The sequence below is a fragment of the Lepidochelys olivacea genome (genome assembly GCF_965140295.1).
Source record: "Lepidochelys olivacea isolate rLepOli2 genome assembly, chromosome: 1".
NCBI lineage: Eukaryota > Metazoa > Chordata > Testudines > Cheloniidae > Lepidochelys > Lepidochelys olivacea.
Window position 1 is genome coordinate 334696744 of NC_140411.1, and position 21206 is coordinate 334717949.

Below are 21206 nucleotides of genomic sequence, written 5' to 3' on the forward strand. Positions count from 1 at the left end.
CCCCAATTAATTCTTTGGAGACCATAACCTAATCAGATGAGAAATCTTATTTGGTTACAATGAGCTCTTTCAGGTCAGAATGTTTACACTGAACATACCATTGAGTTAAACAGGGGAGCTCAGAGCACAGAGCAGTAGCCAGCTCACCAATTAGGGCCAGATTATGAACTCAGCATTTACACTGATGAGCAGTCACTCACATGAGTAACTCCAATTAGGTCAACTTCTCACCAGTGTACGGGTTTCAAAATCCAGCCCTTGAACTATGGAAGGAAAAGGTTCTTAACAGATCAAGTTCCAGAATACTTAATGTCACACGTAAAATCAATAAGTTAAAATCTTAAAACCACATCATTTTCACAGCAAGAAAACCACAATTGTTTGGCTTGTTGCCACTTACACAGATAAAATTGAGTCATCACATGGGTCTTATGTTATTTTGAGAATCCTGTGCTGTTGTATACAACAAATGGGAAAAATAATAAAGTAAAACACAGCGACAAACTCATAAACAAAGGAAAAGATTAAGTAAAATATAATGTTAATTGCTTTTGGAGGAGAAGGAATGAATTTATACAGTGCTGAAAGAGTGAGAAAAGATATAGGCTATCATACTACATTGTGCCACATTTCCCCAGGATACTGCTAGAATATGAAATACCATATTTCCTCATGCATTTGTCAGCAAGAATTTTTAGTGTAATTTAGTGTCACAGCATTGAAAATACAAACAATGTGAGGAATGAATATGAAGTGATGCTCAGAAGGGAGTGAAGCACATTTTGTAATAGATTTACCAAAATAGATTCACCTTTCTTTAAAATTAAACCCCCTTTCATTTACAAATCATTGTTCAAGAGGACGATCTAGCTTTTGAAGAATCGCAAATAATTGTTTTGCTGTTTAGGATGTAGATTTGTAGAGTCTGATTCTAATCTCACTTACCCTGAAGTATATCAGGAGTAATTCTGATTGGAGTGATTGTAGCAACTCCTGATTTACTGCAGTGTAAGTGCACAGTAGCAAACACAGTGGTTTATTGGGGTTTCTGGAGGGGTAGGGGCTAGAGTTATTTCCATTTACATGCCAACCTCTGGCTATATGCCATTTTTTAAAGGAAGAACACAGAGGAAAATTGGGTGCCCTGCTGTGATAGTACATTGATTAATTAAATACAGTACAAAGAGCTAAAACCAGCACTTCCATACAGCAGCAAAGAGATAAAAGGGAAGAGGAAGGTGTTGGATGGTTGGGAAGAGGGGTGGCATCCTGTTATGATGCATGACATTTTACTAACAAATGACATCTGCCTTGCATGCTGGAGAAAACACCATGTATCTGGTTCAGCACCAAGTGCTACTCACCAGAAAATGAGACAGCAAGTTGCTCCAGCTTAGAGGATCAGCAAGAGGATCACCTGCAGCCTAACACGATCAATTCTACCTTATTATGGCAGATGTATCCTGTGCTGGGCATGTGTCTGTCGGTATATCAGTATCCCAACTGGGCCACCTACTGCCTTTAGGTGTGGCAAACCTGGTCTAATTTTAGTCAATGAGAATTTTGCCATTGATTTTAATGAGACCAAGATATGGCACAATGACTTAGAAGAATGTTTTTTTGCTAGGAAAATGTTTATCTGACAAGTTTCTACTCTCTAAATTATTTTCTAACTATTGTCCTTTTCCCTTGAGAAACCGGTACTATCCAATATCCTTCAAGCTAATGCAGCCTCCTCAATGCAAAAAAAAAAAAAAGAGATTGATGAGGATTAAATGACTCCTCAGCCATAGTCGGTATCCAGCCACAGTTTCTGCCCATGTCATCTTTGGTTCCCAAAACCCCTAAAAAGTGTGAACATCAAACATGGTTCACAGGCTCCGGATACAAGAAAATACATCATGCAGTAGCTTGTATTGCCAGTGTCCTCCACACTATGGCCTCGATCCAAAGCCTGCTGAAATCTTTGAGGGTCTTCAGATCAAGACATATATCTATTTTCTTAATAACCATAGTCTTCTCTCTTCAGGGCTAGGACACCAGTACTAAATTCATGCCAACAAAGACCTGGCTTTGACAACTTATTTTTAAAAAAATAACAAAACCTCAGCAGACCACCTTGAAACAGCTTTGATCTAGATCTAAGCTAAACAACCTCCGCTCCTTTTATCTACAAAGGTGTTTGAAACATTAACTGCTGCCAGATATATCTTTTTTTTATTTAGATGAGGTTTTGATATCAAATGTCTAATCTGCTTCAGGTACAATCATTATACAACAAACTTAATTATATTTTAAAATTCACAGAGAGTAGATATGAAAATATCATTTAATTCTGTGCATTTGAAACCCTCAGAAGAAAACTCAGCAAGGACTTTCCTCTCAGCAGTTCATATTTTCAGTACTATGTGAGCACAAAGTGCATCCTTTTCTTCCATTCAAAGGACAGCAGAAGAGTTCAAATCTTTGGGCCCCAGAGTGAACAGAGTGAAGCCAACCTGCTCTACAGTGTGTCTCAGATGGGCACTGGGATATATGTAACTAGCTCTTATATAGCACTTTTCATCCATAGATCTCAAAGAACTTTTCAAAGGAGGTCAGCACTATCATCCCCATTACATAGATGGGAAAACTGAGGCACAGAAAGGTGAAGTGACTTGCCCAAGTTCACCCAGCAATCTAGCAACAGAGATTTCATAGATTCATAAATTCTAAGATCAGAAGGGACCATTATGATAATCTAAACCGACCTCCTGTATAACACAAGACATACAGCATCCCCAAAATAATTCCTAGAGCAGATATTTAGAAAAACATCCAATCTTGATTTTAAAATAGTCAGGGATGGAGAATCCACCATAACCCTTGGTAAATTGTTCCAGTGGTTAATTGCTCTCACTGTTAAAAATGTACATCTTATTTTCAGTCTGAATTTGTCCAGCTCAACTTCAAGACATGTTACATGTTTCTGTGCTAGACTGAAGTGTCCATTATTACATATTTGTTTCCCACATAGGTAATTATAAACGGTCATCAAAGACACCCCTTAACCTTCTCTTTGTTAAGATAAATAAATTGAGCTCCATGAGTCTATCGCAGGAAGGAATATTTTCTAATCCTTTAATCATTCCCGTGGCTCTTCTATGAACCCTCTCCAATTTATCAACATCCTTCTTGAATTGTGGGCACCAGAACTGGGCACAGTATTCCAGCAGATTCACATCAGTGAAAAAAATACAGAGGTGAAATAACCTCTCTACTCCTATGCAACAAGATTCCCCTGTTTATGCATCCCAGGATCACATTAGCTCTTTTGGCCAGAGAGTCACATTGGGAGCTCATGTTTCACTGATTATTCACCACAACCCCCAAGTCTTTTTCAGAGCCACTGCTTCCAAGGATAGAGTCCCTATCCTGTAAGTACAGCCTACATTCTTTGTTCCCAGATATATGCATTTACTTTTAGACATATTAAAATGCCTATTGTTTGCTTGTGCCCAGTTTACCAATCGATCCAGATCACTCTGAATCAGTGACCTTTCCTCTTCATTATTTACCACTCCTCCAATTTTTGTATCCTCTGCAAACCTTTATCAGGGAAGATCTAATGTTTTTCTACATTGACAAAAATGTTAAATAGCATGGGGTCAAAAACAAAACTCTGTGGTACACCAATAAAAATGGACTTGCCCAATGATGATTCCCTATTTACAGTTACACTTTGAGACCTATCAGTTATCCAGTTGTTAATCCATTTAATGTGTGCTATATTAATTTAATTTTGTTCTAGTTTTTTAAACAAAATGTTGTACAGTACCAAGTCAAATACCTTACAAAAGTCTAAGTATAATGGTCCCAGTGGGTCTATCCATTAGGCTGTGCTACCGCCATACACCTTACCTCCATCACTAAATTGTGACTTTGCCACAAACCCTAAGCAAGGGGCAATGTGTAGTGGTGCAGCCCAAGGAGCAGACGAGGAACCAGATCGTAATACTCAGTGCCATAATGTGTGTCCTGATTTCCTCATCCTTCCGGGGGAGGTAATCTGTGCCAGCCTGATATCTAGTGAAGATATCCCTGGCATGTTGACTCAGCTGTGCTGGCCAGTGCATTGGCCTAACTCACCTCTGCCACCATACACCTCTGGTATGCTGAGGCATAAGGAACCCCTATGGATCTACACTTCACATCACACCGGGGTGCATATCCCCTACACCTCTGCCATCACCCCTTGAGATTTACTATAAAGACTGAGCAGCTCTAAGTCATGGCCAGAGTTTCAGGATAGCTGTACTGATGGAGGTTGAACTAACAAATACCATGGTCATCCAGGCCATACCTCCTTCCCTGCTAGCATCACTCACTTTTTGACTGGCATTGGTGGATCCTCCACTGGTGAGGAGATTGCACTTTCTTTTCCATCACCACAACTTCCCCATCTGGCAAAGGCTCCAATACAGTGCCTGTGCAGACACTAGACTGAATCCTAGCTCCAAATATGGGGCGATGGTGTAACCAATCCTGCTTGGGTTTTCAGCAGAAGTGGAACATGGGATCTTTAGCACTAAGAACATGATCTGCTACTTCTTGAGCAAAATGACTATGTCCCCAATCATCAGCTATTGAAAACTCATACGCCTTGTACACAGACCAGACATCGGGGGAAAGGACCCATGTTGTAACAGCATGGAGTACACTGGCACTGCCAGCCTATTCAATCATGTGCCATCTCCTACAAGCCAATATTTTCTCTGCTTTAACACTGCCAAAAAGGTCAAAGCGTGACTCACCACTGATGTTCAATGTGTATATGTGGACAGACACTAATTGGAAATGGTTCCATTTGTTATACATTTCTTTTGAATTAATCCACAAAAATGTTGTAAAACTATGTGTACTGTAACATATGAAATTTCCTATTCTGGACTGTGTTGATATTTTATAGCTCTACCATAGCTCTACCTCTCAAGAGCCTGGAGCAAGGCTACCATAAAAGTGTCTGAATAGTAATGCAATATTCTTCAAGAGCTTGGAGGTGCTATTCTATGAATCATTTAAATTGGTCTATTTTGACACGAATATGTACTTGTGACTGATTCATTTGAGCTCATCTGTGTGTATGCCCTCAACTTGCTTTCTAGTGCTTCTAGAAGTAAGAGGAGAAATATTTGCACTGATAAAAAAAATGCAAATCTTCTAGGGGTTGAGTTTTCCAAAGCTATCTAAAATTAGCCAATACTGTTTTTAATGGAACTTGGGTGTCTAAATCCCTTAGCCAGCTTTGAAAATATCTGTCTAGCTTTTTGTCCTCCAGTCACCTTAAAAACATAGCGTTAACTGAACATTTGTTGTGTCCCGAATCATGACACACACACAATGGACTAAAATTTAACTGGTCCTGCTATAGGCTGCTATTGGCCCTGGACACAAGCTCCATCAACCTTCTGGGCCTGGGCCTTATTTCTCCACTGTCCTACACCTTGTGCCATCATTGACACCTGCATATGTATTAGCATTGTGACCTGGCCTCTTTTGGACAGGTGTCAATCACTACATAAGTCAGTGGATAATCAGCCTCTCTGTGACAGAGGTTGCTGATCAATAAAATGGGGACAGTAATATTTACCTACCTCATGGGGATGCTATAAGGATTAACCTTTGTAAAAGGTACTTTGAGAAGCTCAGAAAGTGCTATATAAGTTAAAGGTAATCTTATATTATGGCATGCACTCTGAATGATGAAAAATGGAATTAGCTGCCAAAGTTTGACATTCACCACTAAATTATTTTATGGTCTATTTTCTCTAGTTATTTTTCTTTAATTCTAAAAGTTCCTGATGGTTAAAAATAGGCTGACGAAAGTCAATGTGCTAATTTGCTTCTCTCTACTGCTGGGCATGAATCACACAAAAACTCATTATTTGTAGTAGACACCTTCACTTCCTCGCCCATTCATCACTCATGCCCAGGTTGAATGTTTTGCATTATTATAATAATTAATATAACGACAGCGCTCATGGTTGCTAAAAATGGACAATCTGTTCTGCATGGTAGAATGACAGTGCTAGATCCAGCCCTGCAACATGACCACTTTGTGCTGCCTCACCAATGTGAAGCCGCCCTAGAGATGGCCTAGTTAGCCAAGGGAGGGTCAACCTAATATAAGCGGAATCCTCTGATGGTTCAGAATTGTAGGAGCTCCTGCAGCACTGACAGTTACCAGCACAGTGGGCACAGCTGAAGAAAGGGGGTATGGCTGGGACTTCCTTCAGCTCTGGTCACTTGGGGCTTTTGGCAGCTGTTGTGGCTCAGACCAGACTTAAGACTGTTAGGCTTTTCTAAATTAGGCCAGGGGTGTGGTGTGGCACAAAGCTGGCCCAGGATCAGTGGATTGTAAAGGCCAACCTTACCTCCTCCCTCCTGGGCCATGCTGTGGGTTGACTGGTCACAGTTGAGGGTAGGCTGGGCCTAATCTTCCTTCTGACTATTTTGCAGCATAATAGAAGCAGATTTTAAATTTGGGGGTCATCTTAGTTATCTGGATGACGATTAAAATTTCTCCTTGTGAAAATGATCGTATCAATATAAGTAGTTTGTATTTCTTTCCTCACCAGCCCTCCTCAACAAATAATATATTGGATAAGAAAATACTGCAGAAAGAATGATCATTTATGCCATGTTGACTGTGACAAACTGTAATTTATGCCATTCACTGTCTCAGTGCTCCCATTTTGATGTGTTAAAAACAAAAAAAATGGCATACTGTTCACAAAAAGAGAAATTTGGAGAGTATTTGCTCAGTTTCTTGGAATGTCGTTTGAAAAAAACGGATATACGTTATAGAAACCTCTGGAGGAATAATCTCCCTGTTGAGTGCTCTAATTTAATTGAAAATCCAAACATTAAAAAATTAGGATGTTCTCATAGACAAAATCCCCATTGGAAACTAGTACATCGTCTTTGTGCCAGCAGTAAAAGATTTCTCATTTACTAGTATGTGCGTGGTGGACTGGCAGAATCTTCTGAGCTCAAGGTCACCATCTCCAGAGATGTGCAAAAAAAAATCAAGAGTGGCAATTTGCCTCCATTATACTGTGTCCCCTTAATGAGATACAGATACATAATACTCAACTTATCTCTGGCATAGCACCATTGGCTTCAGGGGCAGATGGTACTGCAAAGATGAATTTGAGTTGGTTATATAAATTTTTACACTCTGTGGCTATCAATATCAATGCTTTCAGAGTTCAAGTTTTAATTTTGTTTTCCATTTCCATTCTTAAGGCCAAAATGTGGTTTCATTTACATAGATGCAATTCTCATTGATTTCAACTTCCATTAATTGCAACTGAGACCAGAATTTGCTCCCATGACATTTGTAAAAGGTTTTTTTAAGCACCAGAAGGGACATGCTAACAGAGGCATACAGCTTTTGTGAAAGTTTATGTATGTTTCTGATAGAATGATCTGGCCCTCAGTTATTTAGCTGGTATCCTACCTGAGAATATAAATTACTAAATAAAATATGCTATACAAGGCCTGTGTAAAACATCATGTTACTGTTAATATAAATAGGACTATAAGCTGATCTCTTTGCATTCAAATTAAAATGCACTGGCTTAAAGAGAAAGCTATGAACAAAATGTCTCTGTTAATGATATTCCTACAACTCATGAATTTACTAGTCTGTTACCACTTCTATATAAAAACCATTAGAATTTCATACAGTTCATTTGCAGGCAGGTCCAGAGGCCTACTGTTCATACTGACTAGTCTGGTGGTTGAGACACTGAAGGCCTCATTCTCTCTTGTGCCGAGATTTACTCACTGCAGGAGACAGAGGAGCCACAGTAGCTCTGCACCCTGTTTAAGGCCCCTAACAGACCACATTCCAGCTGAAAATTTGTATATACTGCATCTCATAGATTCATAGATTCCAAGGCCAGAAGGGACCATTGTGATCATCGAGTCTGACCTTGTGTATAATACAAGCCACAGCATTTCCCTAAAATTATTCTTAGAGCGTATCTTTTAGAAAACATCCAACTTTGATTTAAAAATGGCCAGAGAGGAAGAATCCACCATGGTTTCGGTAAATGGTTCCCATGGTTAATTACCCTCACAACTACAAATATACACCCTCTCCATTCTGAATTTGTGGAGCTTCAGCTTCTAGACATTAGATCATGTTATGCCTTTCTGTGCTAGATTGAAGAGCCCAATGTCAAATATTTGTTCTCAATGTAGGTACCCGTAGACTGTAACCAAGTTACCACTTACCCTTCTCTTTATAAAACTAAACAGTGAGCTTGTTTTCTACTCCTGATTCTTCTCTGAATCCCTTCTAATTTATCAACCTCCTTCTTGAATTGTGCGCACCAGAATTGGACACAGCACTCTAGCAGCAGTCACACCAATGCCAAATACAGAGGGGAAATTACCTCACTGCTCCTACTCAAGATTACTTGGTTTATGCATCCACGGATTGCATTAGCCCTTCCGTCCACAGCGTCACCCTGGGAGCTTACCAGCCTTTTACTCAGCAAACTCAGAAGCAACTGTGTTTTCTAGTATTGCTTCTAACAAACGTGCAATGACTAACAATCGGTAAGGATACAATTTAGTCACAGAGGTCACTTTACTGTTTATCATGACTTTACTGGACCTCCATGACTTCTTTGGCTTCAGCAGTCAGTGGCTGTGGCCCGGCCTGGAGCTGGGGCTGTACATCCATGCCCTATGGGTGGGGCTGTGCTCCCCACCATGGCTGCAGCCAAGGCTGGAGTTGGGGCTGTGCCTCCTCCCCGACTCCGCGATGGTGCCCCCCTCGTGCGGTGGGGCTCGGGGACTGTCAGTTCCCCCCCCCATGGGGCTCCAGCTGTCATTCCTCCCTCCTCTGAGCCCCCCACCCCGGTTATTTTTAGTAGAAGTCACAGACAGGTCACAGGCTTCCATGAATTTTTGTTTATTGCCTGCAACCTGTCCATTACTTTTACTAAAAATAACCATGACAAAATATTTAACCTTAACACTTGGGAATAATGTGACTTGCGGAGAGATACACACATTCCCATGGATTTCCAATATTTGAGAACCCAAGAGATGTTGGTAACAGCAGCCTTTTAGAGTTATTTGATTTCAATGAACATTTTCTCACATAGCTCCAATGGGTTCAGCTGTAGAGGTTGAACCTGCTGAGTTTACACAGTGCTGCTGCACAAAATGTCCTGGATTAGCATGGAGGAGCATGGGGTGGCCAGGGCAGATCAATTTGGTTAACAGCCTAGTCCTCCTAATAAAAAATATTGATCTACATCCCAGGTTTGTTGACATTTTGAAGATTTTTCTCACCAAAATTTGAAATTTTGACCCCAGAAAAAAGAGGAAGGGAGTGTATGGGGGTGGGTGGGTAGAGAGGGAACTTACATGAAAAAATTGCTCCCATTTTTCAACCAGCTCTAATGGCTCAAGTTAGAAGAGAGTAAATCCCAAGAGATTTTGCCCCCATGTTAGTGTCTATGAATGGGAAAGCAGAAATTTCCTGTAACGGGTAATGCACTAACAACAGCACCTTGTCTACAATGCAGATAGGGGGCTAAGAGCACTTCCCTAACTTCAGTGAGGAGAGGTGCATTGGTCAGTGGCTGTAAAGTATCTCATGTGGTGGCTGAGTGTTAGCATTTTAGCCCCAGGGCCCTCTGTGGGTTAGTGCACCTACCTGATCTGTATGTGTACTCCATCACCAAAGGCTATAAGTGAGAGAGGCTCAGGCTCTAAGTGCTCTAAGGCCTGGCCTATACTACAGAGTTAGGTCGATGCAAGGTGGCTTACATCAACCTAATTATGTCATTGTCTACACTAGAATGCTGCTTCTGCCAAAGTAAATCCCCCACTACGCCAACATAATAATTCCACCTCCACTAGAGGCATAGTGCTTATGTCAATGTAGTCAGGGCAATGCAGTGTCCATGTAGACCTTGCCATTACTTACATCATCTGTTGGCTGTCAGTCTCATGCAGGGCTCACAGATGGAGCTCTACCCCGCATCCCAATATTTGATAGCGAAGTGGTCAGCCGGTGCGGGCTCACAGTTGGGGTCCCCCCTCCACCACTGCACTGACAACTCGGGCTGTCAGCACTGGGATGGGAAGGGCACCCAGCTCTGAGCCCAAGCCCCGCTGACTGATTGGGCTGTCAGTGTTGGGCTGTCTGTCAGCAGTGAGGAGGGAAGGGCAAGCTGTGAACCCCATGTGGGGTTGACAGCTGAGACTATCAGCCCCAGGGCTCCTGGGCTTCAGCTGTTGGTGTCCCACAATGCCCCACTTCAATGGGTGGAAATGCTCCTGGTGAGGACGTGCACCGCCAATGGAAGGAGCAAGTGGGGACGTGAACCACCACTTTAAGTACTGCGGTGGCTGTGCATTGACTTAACTTAAGAGGACTTAATTTTGTAGTGTAGACAAGCCCTAAGCCTACAGAGGTGCCTGGTGCTGGCCAAATGTCTTCTGGAGGGATGTGTGAGTCTAAGTTTCTAAGAGCCTAGTGTGGAACTGAGCAGGATCAGTGAGGAAAACTGTTAAGAATGCCCCATTCCAGAACCAAACCCTTGTGTGGAGCACAGGAAGTACCTCCATAGTAATTGAACTTCATGAACTAATGCCCAAGTGAATCTGGTAGCTTCCTACTAATGATTTATTTAGTTTAAGATGAGGGCTAACAGGTGCTGGGGATCATTAGTTGTCATACAAATTGCAGAGTATATTTCAACATGAGTAAAAACAAAAAAAGAGGGGTCTGAGTGATAGTTCTGTAATGCATATGGCTAATCGATCTAACCGTCTAACAGATTTTACCATCTGAAATTTTTCACGATATTTGGCCTAAGTTTTCTTTTTCAAAATTTCATTCTTTTACTTGGTGTTCTGCTTGCATGTACCTTAAATGTAATGCACCTTAAAAATGTAACCCCCCCCACTCTGATATTTACACCTCTCATATATACTTTTGTACACATCACATGCTATTTTAGTCAAAATTTTATCAAACAAGATTTATATGAATCTGATGCTACAATCCTTGCTCAAGCAAGGAGTACATTTTCTTGAAAACAGTTCAATTTAAAATTATGTAGCTATCTGCATAGGTAAGAAATAATCATGTGAGTAAATATTGCAGGATTAGGTCCATGATTAGTTCATTCTCTGACGAAACATACAATCCTAATTTGGATGTGCAATTACTGCAGCTGTACTTACCAATCAGGCACATACAAGTGACTGTAACTATCCAGGGTGCGTGCACCTACCTGATTTGCATGTGTACTCTCAGTAACTGCAATTTAAAAATCATGGTCTATTATTATTTATGTTATGATAGCACTTAGGAACCTCAGTCAAGAATCAGGGCCCCATTAAGCTAGGCACTGTATAAACAACTAGCTAAGAAGACTAGCCTTGCTTCAGAGAGTTTATGATCTTCATGTCAGACACAATGTGACAGGTAGACAAAACAGACAAATGGGATGGGGATGGGTGAAAGGTTCAACTACCAAAATGGTAACTTCAGTGTTTTCCCCTCTGACTATCCTATGCTGGTCACCCTTTTTTAATCTCTTTGTGTCAAATTTCAATTCAAATGTTTGGGTCCCACTATTCCCAAGAGACCAGAGAGTCACCTTTTTGGCATAAGCATGAACATCCTCAGGGCAGCACCGTAATAATCATTTTAACAGCAAATCACTTGCAGCTGCTGGTACTCGGAGGATAATTTACAAGATAAATGTAATGTTGCTTTGCTTTTTTTAAAACAGAATAAGAAACATTAGACAGTACATTGGAACTGCAGATAAACATGTCAGAATGATCAATCACACTTAATTTATTCTGTTTACTTACTGTCTTTGGCAAGCCACGTTATTTTATTTTTCTTAATGCATAAAGATAAGGGTGAATTCATGTTAGCTTTGGCATACATATTAATCAGCAGCAACTTCAATTTCTTCTTATTATCTTCACCAAAACAAATAATCTCTTATCAGCAAGTCCCCATGTTTCTATATGATGCCTTACAACAACATATTGTATTGACTGTATGTACACCAGGAAGGAGGCAGACATAAAACAAGTGTCTAGCGGCATCTGCACACTGTCTATCTGATACTTGTAGCTCGGGAAGAATAATTCATAACAGCCTAAGCTGTAGAGTAGAAGGTTCCCTAGAAAAAGCTTGCAGTTACACTGAGAATGACAAGACCCTACAAGAGTGCCCCAGTTCTTTTGTAAATCATAAAATCATAGAATATTAGGGTTGAAAGAGACCTCCGGAGGTCATCTAGTCCAACCCTGCTCAAAGCAGGATAAACACCAACTAAATCATTCCAGCTATGGCTTTGTCTAGCCGGCCCTTAAGAACCTCTATGGATGGAGATTCCACCGCCTCCCTAGGTAACCCATTCCAGTGTGTCACCACCCTCCTAGTGAAATAGTGTTTCCTAATATCCAACCTACACCTCCCCCACTGAAACTTGAGACCATTGCTTCTTGTTCTGTCATCTGCCACCACTGAGAACAGCCGAGCTCCATCCTCTTTGGAACCCCCCTTCGGGTAGTTGAAGGCTGCTATCAAATCCCCCCTCACTCTTCTCTTCTGCAGACTAAATAAATTCAGTTCCCTCAGCCTCTCCTCATAAGTCATGTGCCCCAGCCCCCTAATCATTTTTGTTGCCCTCCGCTGGACTCTCTCCAATTTGTCCACATCCCTTCCGTAGTGGGGGGACCAAAACTGGACACAATACTCTAGGTGTGGCCTCACCAGTGCTGAATAGGGGGGAATAATCACTTCCCTCAATCTGCTGGCAATGCTCCTACTAATACAGCCCAATATGCCGTTGGCCTTCTTGGCAACAAGGGCACGACTGCTGACTCATATCCAGCTTCTCATCCACTGTAATCCCCAGGTCCTCTTCTGCAGAACTGCTGCTTAGCCAGTCGGTCCCCAGCCTGTAGCGATGCCTGGGATTCTTCCTTCCTAAGTGTAGGACTCTGCACTTGTCCTTGTTGAACCTCATCAGATTTCTTTTGGCCCAATCCTCCATATTGTCTAGGTCACTCTGGACCCTATCCCTACCCTCCAGCATATCTACCTCTCTTCCCAGCTTAGTGTCATCTATGAACTTGCTGAGGGTGTAACTCATCCCATCACCCAGATCATTAATAAAGATGTTGAACAAAAATGCAGCCCTGGAAAACGAGGAACGAGCCTGAGTTAATGGCCTGCTCCAGTGCCTGCTGAATCCAACTGAAGCCTTGCCATTGACATAATGGACAACAGATCAGGTCCAAACACAACTCCTATGTTTTCAAACAAGGGTGCTTATCACTAGACACTAAATCCACAGATAGTCACCTAAACTGTGGCCTGAGTTTCAGGGGATCTGCCGCTCCCATTGATTTCACTGGGTGTTACACCTACTTAGCACCTCTGAAAATCAGTCCATTTGCTTATGTGCCTCAGTATGGATTTTGGTGGTTAACATTTAAGCTCCCAAATTTGAAAGCATTGGACCAATATTTCACCTTTGTAGATTCAAGCTCAAACGTGAATTTTGGGTCACAAGGGGAAACCAGACTGATTCTCTCTCAACCGAAGCTTCAGGGGTATTTGACCACATGTCAGAGCTTCTGTATGATTTAGCACAGTTCAGAGTCTCTACTCAGGAGAGATGAAAGTCAGGGTCTGTAAGAAAGTGAAATAATCAGGCCTAAGTCACTCCTTACATAAAACCACTAACCTATTCCTTTTTCATTCAAAAGTAGCTGAGGTATCAAATTGTATTGAACTAAAATGAAAATTTTACATTTTCTAACCTCTAGAGAAAATTTAAGCAATAAAAACATTAATAACACAGGACTGAACAGAATCTCAATGGTGCTATGAATCATTAATAAAATAAATTAATAAAGGGTGGGGGGGTAGGACATAGAACAGCAGGAAAAAAATGCCAATAGAGACGGTAAACTTCCAAAAACATATTGAAGATAATAAAGGAATAATATTGCAAATAATATTTATCTAAAGAGAAAATGAGTTTTGGTAATTCCTAGAAATTGCTAAATTGTCTAACATTTATCATCAAAATAATTATCTCTAAAAATAAAGTGCCAGATTTATTTGGATTTTTACTAACTATAATAATCGATGCGCTGGGTGCCCTTGACAATGTTTTTTAAAAACACACTAATTGAACAGACCAGTCAATTCTCCCAGTTAATTCAAATAACTCAGCGACAACATGACAAGAACTGAAATTAACCAACCCCGCCACACACAATCTCCAGAGTTCCAGAGCACCACTACCAAGTTCTACCCAAAACTCATCTCCTCATGTGCAAAGGAAGAAAGCTGGGTCTACAGTGCATCTTGAAGAATTATAAACTTAGGTTGTAATGGATTCTGTCTTCATTTACACTCATACAATTTCACAAAAGCCAGTAGTTTGCACGTGTTTCTTTATAGACTAACAGTCATCATCAAGGGCTTGATCCAGCTCACATTGAATTCAGCGCCAGTTTTACAGATAGGGAGTATGTGCTGACCCTATTTTAGGTTGTGGCTTGAGTACCTGTCCTGTTGAGTGCAGTATCTAGTGCTTTGTGTATGGCCAGGTCTATTCTAGGAACTTTTGCCACTATAATAATTAGGGTTAGGGGTGTAATTCTTTACAACATTTTAATACCAGCAAAAAAACCCAGTGTAGATGCAGTTATACTGGCAAAAATGTCCTTTTGCTGGTATAGCTAATGTCATTCAGAGAACTGGTACAAGCCAGGCTGGCACAAGCATGCTTTCACTGATAAAAGCTGTGTCTCCACTAGGAATCTTTGCCGCTACAGTTATACCAAGATTGCTTCACCACTAAGCCCTTTCTTGAGTAGACTGGACCTGTCTCACTTTGAAACAGCATCTGGTTAAGCATAATTTGCAAACACTTCACAGCAGTCGGGCCCGATTATTCTGTTAGTTACGTCTGATCGGAACTGTTACATTGAAACCAGCATGTTCATAGACAATTTCATCCTTTCCCAGTTTTGCTAACATCTGACCTCCATTCTTTCTTAATGCTGGAGGGGACTACTTAAGTCAGTAGTAAATCTTCCTGAAATATAACTGATAACTACTACCCTTTACAATATAATTAAATATAACCATTTAGAAATGCTTAATTTAAAATACTTGAAACAAACACAGATAACGTGCCATTGGCTTCCTTAAACAAGTACAGTAAGACCCCGTTTATCCGATCCTCCATTATCCAGCTCTCTGTATTAACCGAGTAACCAGCGCACACAGATTCAGAAGCGGGTGATCTCTTCTGTCGCCGCTAGGTGGTGCGGCAGCCTCGTACTTTCCCATTCTCCAGATTATCTGAATTTTAGATTATCCGATTTAGCCCCAGTCCAATTAGATCAGACAAACGGGGTTCTGCTGTATATACATATTGAATTTAATATGCACTTTTGTCTATTATTTATCTCCACTAGGTGGCACCAAAATTTTCTACATGTGCTAAAATACAAATGTTTTTCTGTCTGTTTGTTGTATCCATTGTTTCTTTCCATCATATCTGTCCATCTACTGTATCTGTTCATTTGTCTGCATTTTTACACAGCACCCATTGCTGTAGCAGCTGAGTGTTTCCATGGTTCTTCCTTTAGAGACCTGTCTCCCCCTAAGATTACTGTGAAGTATTTTCTTTGCTTTCCTATTCTATTCTATTCTATTCTATTCTATTCTATATAGGCATTTACACCACGTTCATCATCGTAGTATCTGAGCACCTTCTAATAGTGCATTAAGGAACATAATTACACATCTGTAACATGTTGGTTGCTCTCTCATCCTCTTCCCAGAGAGAAAAGCACGTGGAGTGGAGGGTCTTGTTACAGTAGGGTGGTGTTGGGTTATTTTTTGTTTTGTTTGTTGTTGTTGTTGTTGTTAAATATACCTGTTGCTGTATGTTTATATTAGAGAAGTGAAGCTCAAAGAAATGTGCCTTGCACTTGGAGTAGAAAGTAGTGAGGTTTGTTATAGTCCTTGACCACCCCAGAGCAGGTTCTGTCTCCCAACCTTTACTCTTACTGTTCAGAGTTCAATTATGCCAAAGGACCAAAGTTGTTGACCACAGTCTTCATCCTCGAGCTTTAAGTAGTGTTTGAGGTATCCTGGGCCCAGGCCATGGAGTGCTTTGAAGATAAGGACCAAAATCATAAACTTGATTAGAAATTCAGGGGGAAGCCAGTATAGAGAGCAGAGGACACCTGTGATGTGCTCATGGCAGTCTGCATTGCTGAGGAGACATGGTGCCCTGTTTTGTACTAGTTGGGAGTTTTCTAGATGCTGAAGGTTTCATCCCCAGGTATATCTCATTGCGGTAGAGCAGCTGAGAGTGAAGAAAGTATGAATAACTGAGGCTAGTTCTTCATGTACCAGGATGGGATGGAGTCTCCTAGCCAGCTGGAGATAGTAGAAAGCATTATGTACAGCCACTGACAGGAGAACTCAGCATCAGTGAGGAATTCAAGACCACTCCAAGACTACAGACAGAATTGACCAATTGTGCCTTCAGTTAAAGGAGATAGCACTGTGGCTGCAAACTCCTCAACGTTCTTCCGTCTGCCCACCAGCATCACCTCTGTGTTGCTCTGGTGCAGCTTCAGACAGCTGTTCTTCATCCATGAGCTAATCACACCCAAGCTCAGGGCCATCTTGATGGTAGTGGTGTGGTTGTATGTGGTGAAGGACAGGTAGAGCTGTGTCTCATCTGAATATCGTTGACATTTGAGTTCGTGGTGTCTGATCAGTTCATCTAGTGGTTGCAGGTAGATGTGGAAAACGATCAGAGAAACAATTGAGCCTTGGGGATCCCCACAAGCAAGGGGTCTAATGGTGGAGGAGTAATCTTAGGTATGATTTTAATATTTGTAATATTACAAAAGAGATGCAGTTTCCCATCACTATGCTTTGGGTGTGTCCCTTCAGAAAGGGCTCAAACCATTTTAGTGCATTTCCCTGGACTTCTGTTACTTCTCTCAGGTGAGAGAGCAGTATCTCATGGTCAACAGTGTCAAACGCTAAGGAGAGGTCCAGGAGGATGAGAATAAATGTCTGTCCTCTACCCACTGACAGGTGGAGATCATCCATCAGTGCCACCAAAGCTGTTTCCGTTCCATGTCGTGGCCTAAATCCAGATTGTGCTGGTTCTAGAATGTTGGCTTCAGCTAGACGAGCTTGTGGTTGACCTTTGGCTAGCTTGTCTGTGTGTTTGCTCAGAAATGACAGGTTTGACACCTGGCGAAGTTGACAAGGGCTGAAGTATCCAGGGGGGTTTCTTCAGTGTAGATCAGACTATTGCATGTTTGAAGGAAGAAAGGAAGAGTCTCTCTGAATGAGATGTTGGTTATTTTGGTCAGGCATGGCACCAGTTGTTCATGATGCTCTTTCACAAGCCAGGAAGGGCACATGTCGATTCACAAGTCTGGGGTCAAAGTGTCCGGAATGTCTTACTGAGTACTAAATTCTGGAAATGCAGGTGGGCTGTTGATTGGTTGGTTGCTGGGTGCAGGTGGAGCAGAGTTGATCCATGCTGTTTGAGAAGGTTTCCCAAATGTGCATGATCTTTTTGGTGAAGTAGGATGATAGTTCTTCACATCATTTGGTGTTCAGCTCAGAGGCAGGTCATAAGCACTCAGGATTAGAGAAACAATTTAGCTCCCTGGATAGCTCATTGGGGTGGGATTTGGCAGCCCCAATGAAGCTAAGTACTTTCAGCTATTTCTATTATAATTAGAGGGGTCCCCTGCTTTGTAACTGATCACACAGCCTCTACAGTACCAAAGCTAGAGCCATCATTTCAGTAGAGCTAGCAGGCTGCTTGCAAGAATTGGAGATTAAATGAAAGGGGAGAAAAAGCCTCTTTCCTTCCTTTTATATTGTCTAAGAATAAAACGGATCCACCTGAACAACTGTCCTATTAGCATCAATCATGAAAGTGCCTCCCTGAGAGGTTTTCTGAGTCCATGGAGCCTTTTCATTCTTGCAATTTGTCTTTTCACAGCCATCCCAGTCTATCTGCTACTGCCAATCAGCCCCCACAGCTCCAGATTCAGACAATATCACCAGTAAGCTTGACATGGACTTTTCCTATAGTTAGACCCAAACCAATCCTTACTTCCACTTAACAATATGATCAGCAAATATATGAAGGATATGAAGCCATTGGACTGACTCATTTCACCCACTCTATGACATGACTAATTTAGCAAGCTAGATGCTGATGTACTGATTAATATCGCCTTCAATGACTCATTTCCTTTCACTGTGTATTTTTAAAGGTTAATTTCATGCCTTTCTGTTCAGCATATTATGTAGTAATGAAGAAATAAACACACTTGCTACACACTTAGATGATTGGTCAATGTTGCTAAATATAACTGTCACTGCACTTGGGATGATAAATACTACACCTCTAATTCTCCAGTGCAAGTAGATTCCAGCACACAGCAGAGACACTCTCTACATGTGGATATTATTGCTTTCCACCACCTTTCCGGGGCCAATTTGCTCCCACCACTAGTCTCCCATCAGCCTCCCAGCTGTTCCAATTTTTGCCTGCTGTGGTCAATTCCACCAGCCCAAGTTCAGGACAGTGGAGTATGTTCCAGTCACACTCCTTCCTGCCCCTGATATGCTCTAGGAATACCAGGGAGTGCAAGAACAGAGTAAGTAAGATAAATTTGGCACAAAAAGCAACAAGGTCAAGGATCTCACCCTTTGGTTTTTATCATCAAACTAGGCATATTATGCAGGTCACCCTACACACATATTATCTCACCCTACACACTACTCTTGCTGACCTTTTAAAGTTAGATAAGACTTTTTTTGTGAGTGAAATGTATGAAAAGCTGCTTTAAGTTCTGGTAAATTATGTATACAGGATTCTTCCATCCATTCTTTATATTATTTCCTCAATAAAGCATTGTTAGACATGGCCAGCCTTTGGTGAATCTACATTATCTTTAAATAAACTCTCTGCCACTTTCAGTACTCTTGTGTCCTTTTAATGATGAGGGTTCCCAGAATGTTTCCCAAGCAATGGTGATACATTCATATTTACTGACATTTTAGATCAAGATGTTACAAGAATTTGGAAGAGATTCAAGAGATTACAATCCTCGGGCTATCCATGTACAAAGGGACTATTGTTTTCTATGCCTCCTAGAAGACTCACTACTTTATTTCTTGCTGAACATGCCTTTTTCATGTCCCTTTAGACTCCTTTGAAAATAAAAATAACAAATATAATGAGAGAGACAAGGTACACAGGGTAATATCTTTTATTGGACCAACTTATTGGTCCTTAGACCTGAAGAAGAACTCTGTATAGTTTTAAAATGTGTACCTTCCACCAACAGAAGCTGTTTCAATAAAAGATATTACCTCACCTACTTTGTTACAACACTGCAAACAAAAATAAACATAATGCTCATGAAAGCTCCCAGATTGACCACTCTAGAGAGGAAAGTCCTTTGTGTACCCACACATTAGAGTAGTAGGTTTCAGAGTAACAGCCATGTTAGTCTGTCTTCGCAAAAAGAAAAGGAGTACTTGTGGCACCTTAGAGACTAACCAATTTATTTGAGTATGAGCTTTCGTGAGCTACAGCTCACTTCATCGGATGAGTAGTAGTAGTTCTGGAAGATCACCCAACCCTCCCCTCTATTGTTCATCCAGCTCTGGCAGAATCACTTTAAGGACTACATAAGAACATAAGAATGGCCATACTGGGTCAGACCAAAGATCCATCTAGCCCAGTATCTTGCCTTCTGACAGTGGCCAATGCCAGGTTCCCCAGAGGGAATGAACAGAACGTCAAATAATCATCAAACCAACCCCTGTTGCCCATTCCCAACTTCTGGAAAACAGAGGCTAGGGACACAGAGGCAGTAAATACGTGCCATTTCAAGACTCAGTACTTAGTCGGATATTGGTATCTCCATTTGTATTGCCAACAAGAATGCTCTCTATTGCAAACTGCAAAGGTGGTTTCCATAAGATGGATGCAAGTCCACCAGGGTGGCTTCTGTGAGGTGGATACCAGTCCACCAGGGACTGGATGATAGATAGATAGATAGATAGATAGATAGATAGATAGATAGATAGATAGAATGAGATATATTATTAATTATTAATAAAATAATATGTATTTTAATCAGTGTTTTCTTGGTATTAGATACAAACTATATATTAGATTACTGAATTGCAGATTCACAGCACAATGATATGTGTGTTTGATTAGCGGACTACATTACCAACAAAAAAGAAGGATTTTTTTGGGGGGTGTATAAGGTTAGAAACTTTTTTTTCTCCACACCCACTCATCTCTTATCTAACTGTTATTTAAACTAGAATAGTCAGAAATCAAATGTTACACTCATTTTGCATTCTTGTTTCTTTGCTGACATCACCCTCATCCACAGCTGATTCCCACTGATTAAAACATATTATAATCAAATGTGAATAGTCAAACTCCTTACATTTCAAATATCTGCCATAGAGCAGCAATTTAAGAATTGACACTAGCGTGAAATACACAAAATGGTAAATATAGATTAATATGCTGTATTAATCAACATAGAAAATGTGCATTTGAAGTTAGGTGGTCCAAATTGAAAAGCTCTAAGGACAAATGTTCAAAATTGGTTTCCTAAATTCACCTAATTCCATATTTAGACACTTAAATAAATAGCCATACATTTTGACCAAAATGCACATCTAAAAACTCTTGCACCTGACCTAGCACAACAACTGACTATGTTGTACGATTTTTTTCCAGATTCTAAGATTGCTCAATCTTTAGTGCAGCCTCACAGATTACAGCAGGTTTGTTCACATTACAACTTCAATAGCATTTGAATGGCCACATTGCAATTTACCCAGTGCTATATTTGTCACACAACTTTCATTTAAAGAAAACAAACTGAATTAGCATTGCTGCCCCAGTGTGACTAATGTCTTCCACTTTAACTGGAAACAACTTTTTAAATTACAGCTTCATAATCAGCATTTGTGGCAATAATAGATGAAGATGGTGGATTTACATTAGTATAAGCAAGGGCAGAACTTGGCCTTTAGATAAAAGGAAACC

General features: G+C 40.8%; 1 protein-coding gene across 1 annotated transcript in view; it reads right to left on the reverse strand.

The window, feature by feature from the left end:
• PCLO (piccolo presynaptic cytomatrix protein) overlaps positions 1–21206 on the reverse strand; it is a gene marked incomplete at its 5' end in the record, with an annotated part of 521208 nt that overhangs the window by 107533 nt on the left and 392469 nt on the right. The window lies entirely within an intron of this gene.